Genomic DNA, 12111 nt, shown 5'->3' on the forward strand with positions numbered 1-12111 from the left:
GATACACGGCTCAGCAGACAGTATCACACAGGAGAGGATTAGATACACGGCTCAGCAGTCAGTATCACACAGGAGAGGATTAGATACACGGCTCAGCAGACAGTATCACACAGGAGAGGATTAGACACACGGCTCAGCAGCCAGTATCACACAGGAGAGGATTAGATACACGGCTCAGCAGACAGTATCACACAGGAGAGGATTAGATACAAGGCTCAGCAGACAGTATCACACAGGAGAGGATTAGATACAAGGCTCAGCAGACAGTATCACACAGGAGAGGATTAGATACACGGCTCAGCAGACAGTATCACACAGGAGAGGATTAGATACACGGCTCAGCAGACAGTATCACACAGGAGAGGATTAGATACACGGCTCAGCAGACGGTATAACATAGGATAGGATTAGATACACGGCTCAGCAGACGGTATAACACAGGATAGGATTAGAAACACGGCTCAGCAGATAGTATCACACAGGATAGGATTAGATACACGGCTCAGAAGACAGTATCACACAGGAGAGGATTAGATACACATCTCTGCAGACAGTATCACACAGGAGAGGATTAGATACACGGCTCAGCAGACAGTATCACACAGGAGAGGATTAGATACACGGCTCAGCAGACAGTATCACACAGGATAGGATTAGATACACGGCTCAGCAGTCAGTATCATACAGGAGAGGATTAGATACACGGCTCAGTAGACAGTATCACACATGAGAGGATTAGATACACGGCTCAGCAGACAGTATCACACAGGAGAGGATTAGATACACGGCTCAGCAGACAGTATCACACAGGATAGGATTAGATACACGGCTCAGCAGACGGTATCACACAGGAGAGGATTAGATACACGGCTCAGCAGACAGTATCACACAGGATAGGATTAGATACACGGCTCAGCAGACAGTATCACACAGGATAGGATTAGATACACGGCTCAGCAGACTGTATCACACAGCAGAGGATTAGATACACGGCTCAGCAGACAGTATCACACAGGAGAGGATTAGATACACGGCTCAGCAGTCAGTATCACACAGGATAGGATTAGATACACGGCTCAGCAGACAGTATCACAAAGGAGAGGATTAGATACACGGCTCAGCAGACAGTATCACACAGGATAGGATTAGATACACGGCTCAGCAGTCAGTATCATACAGGAGAGGATTAGATACACGGCTCAGCAGACAGTATCACACAGGAGAGGATTAGATACACGGCTCAGCAGACAGTATCACACAGGATAGGATTAGATACACGGCTCAGCAGACAGTATCACACAGGATAGGATTAGATACACGGCTCAGCAGACAGTATCACACAGGATAGGATTAGATAAATGGCTCAGCAGACAGTATCACACAGGAGAGGATTAGATACACAGCTCAGAAGATGGTATCACCCAGGAGAGGATTAGATACACAGCTCAGCAGACAGTATCACACAGGATAGGATTAGATACACGGCTCAGCAGACAGTATCACACAGGAGAGGATTAGATACACGGCTCAGCAGACAGTATCACACAGGAGAGGATTAGATACACATCTCTGCAGACAGTATCACACAGGATAGGGTTAGATACACGGCTCAGCAGACAGTATCGCACAGGAGAGGATGAGATACACGGCTCAGCAGTCAGTATCACACAGGATAGGATTAGATACACGGCTCAGCAGACAGTATCACACAGGAGAGTATTAGATACACGGCTCAGCAGTCAGTATCACACAGGAGAGGATTAGATACACGGCTCAGCAGACAGTATCACAGGATGCGATTAGATACACAGCTCAGCAGACAGTATCACACAGGAGAGGATTAGATACACGGGTCATCAGACAGTATCACACAGGAGATGATTAGATACATGGGTCATCAGACAGTATCACACAGGAGAAGATTAGATACACGGCTCAGCAGACGGTATAACACAGGATAGGATTAGATACACGGCTCAGCAGTCAGTATCACACAGGAGAGGATTAGATACACGGCTCAGCAGACAGTATCGCACAGGAGAGGATTAGATACACGGCTCAGCAGACAGTATCGCACAGGAGAGGATTAGATACACGGCTCAGCAGACAGTATCACACAGGATAGGATTAGATACACAGCTCAGCAGACAGTATCACACAGGAGAGGATTAGATACACAGCTCAGCAGACAGTATCACACAGGATAGGATTAGATACACGGCTCAGCAGACAGTATCACACAGGATAGGATTAGATACACGGCTCAGCAGACAGTATCACACAGGATAGGATTAGATACACGGCTCAGCAGACAGTATCACACACGATAGGATTAGATACACGGCTCAGCAGACAGTATCACACAGGATAGGTTTAGATACACGGCACAGCAGACAGTATCACACAGGAGAGGATTAGATACACGGCTCAGCAGTCAGTATCACACAGGAGAGGATTAGATACACGGCTCAGCAGACAGTATCACACAGGATAGGATTAGATACACAGCTCAGCAGACAGTATCACACAGGAGAGGATTAGATACACAGCTCAGCAGACAGTATCACACAGGATAGGATTAGATACACAGCTCAGCAGACAGTATCACACAGGAGAGGATTAGATACACAGCTCAGCAGACAGTATCACACAGGATAGGATTAGATACACAGCTCAGCAGACAGTATCACACAGGAAAGGATTAGATACACAGCTCAGCAGACAGTATCACACAGGATAGGATTAGATACACAGCTCAGCAGACAGTATCACACAGGAGAGGATTAGATACACAGCTCAGCAGACAGTATCACACAGGATAGGATTAGATACACGGCTCAGCAGACAGTATCACACAGGATAGGATTAGATACACGGCTCAGCAGACAGTATCACACAGGATAGGATTAGATACACGGCTCAGCAGACAGTATCACACAGGATAGGATTAGATACACGGCTCAGCAGACAGTATCACACAGGATAGGATTAGATACACGGCTCAGCAGACAGTATCACACAGGATAGGATTAGATACACGCCTCAGCAGACAGTATCACACAGGATAGGATTAGATACACGGCTCAGCAGACAGTATCACACAGGATAGGATTAGATACACGGCTCAGCAGTCAGTATCACACAGGATAGGATTAGATACACGGCTCAGCAGTCAGTATCACACAGGATAGGATTAGATACACGGCTCAGCAGACAGTATCACACAGGATAGGATTAGATACACGGCTCAGCAGACAGTATCACACAGGAGAGGATTAGATACACGGCTCAGCAGACAGTATCACACAGGATAGGATTAGATACACAGCTCAGCAGACAGTATCACACAGGAGAGGATTAGATACACGGCTCAGCAGACAGTATCACACAGGATAGGATTAGATACACAGCTCAGCAGACAGTTTGACACAGGAGAGGATTAGATACACGGCTCAGCAGACGGTATAACACAGGATAGGATTAGATACACTGCTCAGCAGTCAGTATCACACAGGAGAGGATTAGATACACGGCTCAGCAGACAGTATCACAGGATGGGATTAGATACACGGCTCAGCAGACAGTATCACACAGGATAGGATTAGATACAAGGCTCAGCAGACAGTATCACACAGGAGAGGATTAGATACACGGCTCAGCAGACAGTATCACACAGGAGAGGATTAGATACATGGCTCAGCAGACAGTATCACACAGGATAGGATTAGATACACGGCTCAGTAGACAGTATCACACAGGATAGGATTAGATACAAGGCTCAGCAGACAGTATCACACAGGAGCGGATTAGATACACGGCTCAGCAGACAGTATCACACAGAAGAGGATTAGATACATGGCTCAGCAGACAGTATCACACAGGAGAGGATTAGATACACGGCTCAGCAGACAGTATCACACAGGAGAGGATTAGATACACGGGTCAGCAGATCGTATCACACAGGAGCGGATTAGATACACGGCTCAGCAGACAGTATCACACAGGAGAGGATTAGATACATGGCTCAGCAGACAGTATCACACAGGAGAGGATTAGATACACGGATCAGCATTCAGTATCACACAGGATAGGATTAGATACACGGCTCAGCAGTCAGTATCACACAGGAGAGGATTAGATACACGGCTCAGCAGATAGTATCACTCAGGAGCGGATTAGATACACGGCTCAGCAGACAGTATCACACAGGAGAGGATTAGACACACGGCTCAGCAGACAGTATCACACAGGAGAGGATTAGATACACGGCTCAGCAGACAGTATCACACAGGAGAGGATTAGATACACGGCTCAGCAGACAGTATCACACAGGAGAGGATTAGATACAGGGCTCAGCAGACAGTATCACACAGGAGAGGATTAGATACACGGCTCAGCAGACAGTATCACACAGGAGAGGATTAGATACACGGCTCAGCAGACAGTATCACACAGGAGAGGATTAGATACACGGCTCAGCAGACAGTATCACACAGGAGAGGATTAGATACACGGCTCAGCAGACAGTATCACACAGGAGAGGATTAGACACACGGCTCAGCAGACAGTATCACACAGGATAGGATTAGATACACGGCTCAGCAGACAGTATCACACAGGAGTGGATTAGATACACGGCTCAGCAGACAGTATCACACAGGAGAGGATTAGATACAGGGCTCAGCAGACAGTATCACACAGGAGAGGATTAGATACACGGCTCAGCAGACAGTATCACACAGGAGAGGATTAGATACACGGCTCAGCAGACAGTATCACACAGGAGAGGATTAGATACACGGCTCAGCAGACAGTATCACACAGGAGAGGATTAGATACACGGCTCAGCAGACAGTATCACACAGGATAGGATTAGATACACGCCTCAGCAGACAGTATCACACAGGATAGGATTAGATACACGCCTCAGCAGACAGTATCACACAGGATAGGATTAGATACACGGCTCAGCAGACAGTATCATACAGGAGAGGATTAGATACTAGGATCAGCAGACAGTATCACACAGGAGAGGATTAGATACACGGCTCAGCAGTCAGTATCACACAGGATAGGATTAGATACACGGCTCAGCAGACAGTATCACACAGGATAGGATTAGATACACGGCTCAGCAGACAGTATCACACAGGAGAGGATTAGATACACGGCTCAGCAGACAGTATCACACAGGATAGGATTAGATACACAGCTCAGCAGACAGTATCACACAGGAGAGGATTAGATACACGGCTCAGCAGACAGTATCACACAGGATAGGATTAGATACACAGCTCAGCAGACAGTATCACACAGGAGAGGATTAGATACACGGCTCAGCAGACAGTATCACACAGGAGAGGATTAGATACACGGCTCAGCAGACGGTATAACACAGGATAGGATTAGATACACTGCTCAGCAGTCAGTATCACACAGGAGAGGATTAGATACACGGCTCAGCAGACAGTACCACAGGATGGGATTAGATACACGGCTCAGCAGACAGTATCACACAGGATAGGATTAGATACACGGCTCAGCAGTCAGTATCACACAGGATAGGATTAGATACAAGGCTCAGCAGACAGTATCACACAGGAGCGGATTAGATACACGGCTCAGCAGACAGTATCACACAGGAGAGGATTAGATACACGGCTCAGCAGACAGTATCACACAGGATAGGATTAGATACACGGCTCAGTAGACAGTATCACACAGGATAGGATTAGATACAAGGCTCAGCAGACAGTATCACACAGGAGCGGATTAGATACACGGCTCAGCAGACAGTATCACACAGAAGAGGATTAGATGCATGGCTCAGCAGACAGTATCACACAGGAGAGGATTAGATACACGGCTCAGCAGACAGTATCACACAGGAGAGGATTAGATACACGGGTCAGCAGATCGTATCACACAGGAGTGGATTAGATACACGGCTCAGCAGACAGTATCACACAGGAGAGGATTAGATACATGGCTCAGCAGACAGTATCACACAGGAGAGGATTAGATACACGGATCAGCATTCAGTATCACACAGGATAGGATTAGATACACGGCTCAGCAGTCAGTATCACACAGGAGAGGATTAGATACACGGCTCAGCAGATAGTATCACTCAGGAGCGGATTAGATACACGGCTCAGCAGACAGTATCACACAGGAGAGGATTAGATACACGGCTCAGCAGTCAGTATCACACAGGAGAGGATTAGATACACGGCTCAGCAGACAGTATCACACAGGAGAGGATTAGACACACGGCTCAGCAGCCAGTATCACACAGGAGAGGATTAGATACACGGCTCAGCAGACAGTATCACACAGGAGAGGATTAGATACAAGGCTCAGCAGACAGTATCACACAGGAGAGGATTAGATACAAGGCTCAGCAGACAGTATCACACAGGAGAGGATTAGATACACGGCTCAGCAGACAGTATCACACAGGAGAGGATTAGATACACGGCTCAGCAGACAGTATCACACAGGAGAGGATTAGATACACGGCTCAGCAGACGGTATAACATAGGATAGGATTAGATACACGGCTCAGCAGACGGTATAACACAGGATAGGATTAGAAACACGGCTCAGCAGATAGTATCACACAGGATAGGATTAGATACACGGCTCAGAAGACAGTATCACACAGGAGAGGATTAGATACACATCTCTGCAGACAGTATCACACAGGAGAGGATTAGATACACGGCTCAGCAGACAGTATCACACAGGAGAGGATTAGATACACGGCTCAGCAGACAGTATCACACAGGATAGGATTAGATACACGGCTCAGCAGTCAGTATCATACAGGAGAGGATTAGATACACGGCTCAGTAGACAGTATCACACATGAGAGGATTAGATACACGGCTCAGCAGACAGTATCACACAGGAGAGGATTAGATACACGGCTCAGCAGACAGTATCACACAGGATAGGATTAGATACACGGCTCAGCAGACGGTATCACACAGGAGAGGATTAGATACACGGCTCAGCAGACAGTATCACACAGGATAGGATTAGATACACGGCTCAGCAGACAGTATCACACAGGATAGGATTAGATACACGGCTCAGCAGACTGTATCACACAGCAGAGGATTAGATACACGGCTCAGCAGACAGTATCACACAGGAGAGGATTAGATACACGGCTCAGCAGTCAGTATCACACAGGATAGGATTAGATACACGGCTCAGCAGACAGTATCACAAAGGAGAGGATTAGATACACGGCTCAGCAGACAGTATCACACAGGATAGGATTAGATACACGGCTCAGCAGTCAGTATCATACAGGAGAGGATTAGATACACGGCTCAGCAGACAGTATCACACAGGAGAGGATTAGATACACGGCTCAGCAGACAGTATCACACAGGATAGGATTAGATACACGGCTCAGCAGACAGTATCACACAGGATAGGATTAGATACACGGCTCAGCAGACAGTATCACACAGGATAGGATTAGATAAATGGCTCAGCAGACAGTATCACACAGGAGAGGATTAGATACACAGCTCAGAAGATGGTATCACCCAGGAGAGGATTAGATACACAGCTCAGCAGACAGTATCACACAGGATAGGATTAGATACACGGCTCAGCAGACAGTATCACACAGGAGAGGATTAGATACACGGCTCAGCAGACAGTATCACACAGGAGAGGATTAGATACACATCTCTGCAGACAGTATCACACAGGATAGGGTTAGATACACGGCTCAGCAGACAGTATCGCACAGGAGAGGATGAGATACACGGCTCAGCAGTCAGTATCACACAGGATAGGATTAGATACACGGCTCAGCAGACAGTATCACACAGGAGAGTATTAGATACACGGCTCAGCAGTCAGTATCACACAGGAGAGGATTAGATACACGGCTCAGCAGACAGTATCACAGGATGCGATTAGATACACAGCTCAGCAGACAGTATCACACAGGAGAGGATTAGATACACGGGTCATCAGACAGTATCACACAGGAGATGATTAGATACATGGGTCATCAGACAGTATCACACAGGAGAAGATTAGATACACGGCTCAGCAGACGGTATAACACAGGATAGGATTAGATACACGGCTCAGCAGTCAGTATCACACAGGAGAGGATTAGATACACGGCTCAGCAGACAGTATCGCACAGGAGAGGATTAGATACACGGCTCAGCAGACAGTATCGCACAGGAGAGGATTAGATACACGGCTCAGCAGACAGTATCACACAGGATAGGATTAGATACACAGCTCAGCAGACAGTATCACACAGGAGAGGATTAGATACACAGCTCAGCAGACAGTATCACACAGGATAGGATTAGATACACGGCTCAGCAGACAGTATCACACAGGATAGGATTAGATACACGGCTCAGCAGACAGTATCACACAGGATAGGATTAGATACACGGCTCAGCAGACAGTATCACACACGATAGGATTAGATACACGGCTCAGCAGACAGTATCACACAGGATAGGTTTAGATACACGGCACAGCAGACAGTATCACACAGGAGAGGATTAGATACACGGCTCAGCAGTCAGTATCACACAGGAGAGGATTAGATACACGGCTCAGCAGACAGTATCACACAGGATAGGATTAGATACACAGCTCAGCAGACAGTATCACACAGGAGAGGATTAGATACACAGCTCAGCAGACAGTATCACACAGGATAGGATTAGATACACAGCTCAGCAGACAGTATCACACAGGAGAGGATTAGATACACAGCTCAGCAGACAGTATCACACAGGATAGGATTAGATACACAGCTCAGCAGACAGTATCACACAGGAAAGGATTAGATACACAGCTCAGCAGACAGTATCACACAGGATAGGATTAGATACACAGCTCAGCAGACAGTATCACACAGGAGAGGATTAGATACACAGCTCAGCAGACAGTATCACACAGGATAGGATTAGATACACGGCTCAGCAGACAGTATCACACAGGATAGGATTAGATACACGGCTCAGCAGACAGTATCACACAGGATAGGATTAGATACACGGCTCAGCAGACAGTATCACACAGGATAGGATTAGATACACGGCTCAGCAGACAGTATCACACAGGATAGGATTAGATACACGGCTCAGCAGACAGTATCACACAGGATAGGATTAGATACACGCCTCAGCAGACAGTATCACACAGGATAGGATTAGATACACGGCTCAGCAGACAGTATCACACAGGATAGGATTAGATACACGGCTCAGCAGTCAGTATCACACAGGATAGGATTAGATACACGGCTCAGCAGTCAGTATCACACAGGATAGGATTAGATACACGGCTCAGCAGACAGTATCACACAGGATAGGATTAGATACACGGCTCAGCAGACAGTATCACACAGGAGAGGATTAGATACACGGCTCAGCAGACAGTATCACACAGGATAGGATTAGATACACAGCTCAGCAGACAGTATCACACAGGAGAGGATTAGATACACGGCTCAGCAGACAGTATCACACAGGATAGGATTAGATACACAGCTCAGCAGACAGTTTGACACAGGAGAGGATTAGATACACGGCTCAGCAGACGGTATAACACAGGATAGGATTAGATACACTGCTCAGCAGTCAGTATCACACAGGAGAGGATTAGATACACGGCTCAGCAGACAGTATCACAGGATGGGATTAGATACACGGCTCAGCAGACAGTATCACACAGGATAGGATTAGATACAAGGCTCAGCAGACAGTATCACACAGGAGAGGATTAGATACACGGCTCAGCAGACAGTATCACACAGGAGAGGATTAGATACATGGCTCAGCAGACAGTATCACACAGGATAGGATTAGATACACGGCTCAGTAGACAGTATCACACAGGATAGGATTAGATACAAGGCTCAGCAGACAGTATCACACAGGAGCGGATTAGATACACGGCTCAGCAGACAGTATCACACAGAAGAGGATTAGATACATGGCTCAGCAGACAGTATCACACAGGAGAGGATTAGATACACGGCTCAGCAGACAGTATCACACAGGAGAGGATTAGATACACGGGTCAGCAGATCGTATCACACAGGAGCGGATTAGATACACGGCTCAGCAGACAGTATCACACAGGAGAGGATTAGATACATGGCTCAGCAGACAGTATCACACAGGAGAGGATTAGATACACGGATCAGCATTCAGTATCACACAGGATAGGATTAGATACACGGCTCAGCAGTCAGTATCACACAGGAGAGGATTAGATACACGGCTCAGCAGATAGTATCACTCAGGAGCGGATTAGATACACGGCTCAGCAGACAGTATCACACAGGAGAGGATTAGACACACGGCTCAGCAGACAGTATCACACAGGAGAGGATTAGATACACGGCTCAGCAGACAGTATCACACAGGAGAGGATTAGATACACGGCTCAGCAGACAGTATCACACAGGAGAGGATTAGATACAGGGCTCAGCAGACAGTATCACACAGGAGAGGATTAGATACACGGCTCAGCAGACAGTATCACACAGGAGAGGATTAGATACACGGCTCAGCAGACAGTATCACACAGGAGAGGATTAGATACACGGCTCAGCAGACAGTATCACACAGGAGAGGATTAGATACACGGCTCAGCAGACAGTATCACACAGGAGAGGATTAGACACACGGCTCAGCAGACAGTATCACACAGGATAGGATTAGATACACGGCTCAGCAGACAGTATCACACAGGAGTGGATTAGATACACGGCTCAGCAGACAGTATCACACAGGAGAGGATTAGATACAGGGCTCAGCAGACAGTATCACACAGGAGAGGATTAGATACACGGCTCAGCAGACAGTATCACACAGGAGAGGATTAGATACACGGCTCAGCAGACAGTATCACACAGGAGAGGATTAGATACACGGCTCAGCAGACAGTATCACACAGGAGAGGATTAGACACACGGCTCAGCAGACAGTATCACACAGGATAGGATTAGATACACGGCTCAGCAGACAGTATCACACAGGAGAGGATTAGATACACGGCTCAGCACACAGTATCACACAGGAGAGGATTACATACACGGCTCAGCAGACAGTATCACACAGGATAGGATTAGATACAAGGCTCAGCAGACAGTATCACACAGGAGAGGATTAGATACAAGGCTCAGCAGACAGTATCACACAGGAGAGGATTAGATACAAGGCTCAGCAGACAGTATCACACAGGAGAGGATTAGATACAAGGCTCAGCAGACAGTATCACACAGGAGAGGATTAGATACAAGGCTCAGCAGACAGTATCACACAGGAGAGGATTAGATACAAGGCTCAGCAGACAGTATCACACAGGATAGGATTAGATACACGGCTCAGCAGACAGTATCACACAGGAGAGGATTAGATACACGGCTCAGCAGACAGTATCACACAGGAGAGGATTAGATACACGGTTCATCAGACAGTATCACACAGGAGAGGATTAGATACAAGGCTCAGCAGACAGTATCACACAGGAGAGGATTAGATACAAGGCTCAGCAGACAGTATCACACAGGATAGGATTAGATACACGGCTCAGCAGACAGTATCACACAGGAGAGGATTAGATACACGGCTCAGCAGACAGTATCACACAGGAGAGGATTAGATACAGGTCTCAGCAGACAGTATCACACAGGAGAGGATTAGATACACGGCTCAGCAGACAGTATCACACAGGAGAGGATTAGATACACGGCTCAGCAGACAGTATCACACAGGAGAGGATTAGATACACGGCTCAGCAGACAGTATCACACAGGAGAGGATTAGATACACGGCTCAGCAGACAGTATCACACAGGAGAGGATTAGATACACGGCTCAGCAGACAGTATCACACAGGAGAGGATTAGACACACGGCTCAGCAGACAGTATCACACAGGATAGGATTAGATACACGGCTCAGCAGACAGTATCACACAGGAGAGGATTAGATACACGGCTCAGCAGACAGTATCACACAGGAGAGGATTAGATACAGGGCTCAGCAGACAGTATCACACAGGAGAGGATTAGATACACGGCTCAGCAGACAGTATCA

This window comes from Phyllobates terribilis, unplaced genomic scaffold (assembly GCF_046119375.1).
Source record: "Phyllobates terribilis strain yellow unplaced genomic scaffold, ASM4611937v1 Scaffold_2__4_contigs__length_985480577, whole genome shotgun sequence".
In the NCBI taxonomy this organism is placed as follows: Eukaryota; Metazoa; Chordata; class Amphibia; order Anura; family Dendrobatidae; genus Phyllobates; species Phyllobates terribilis.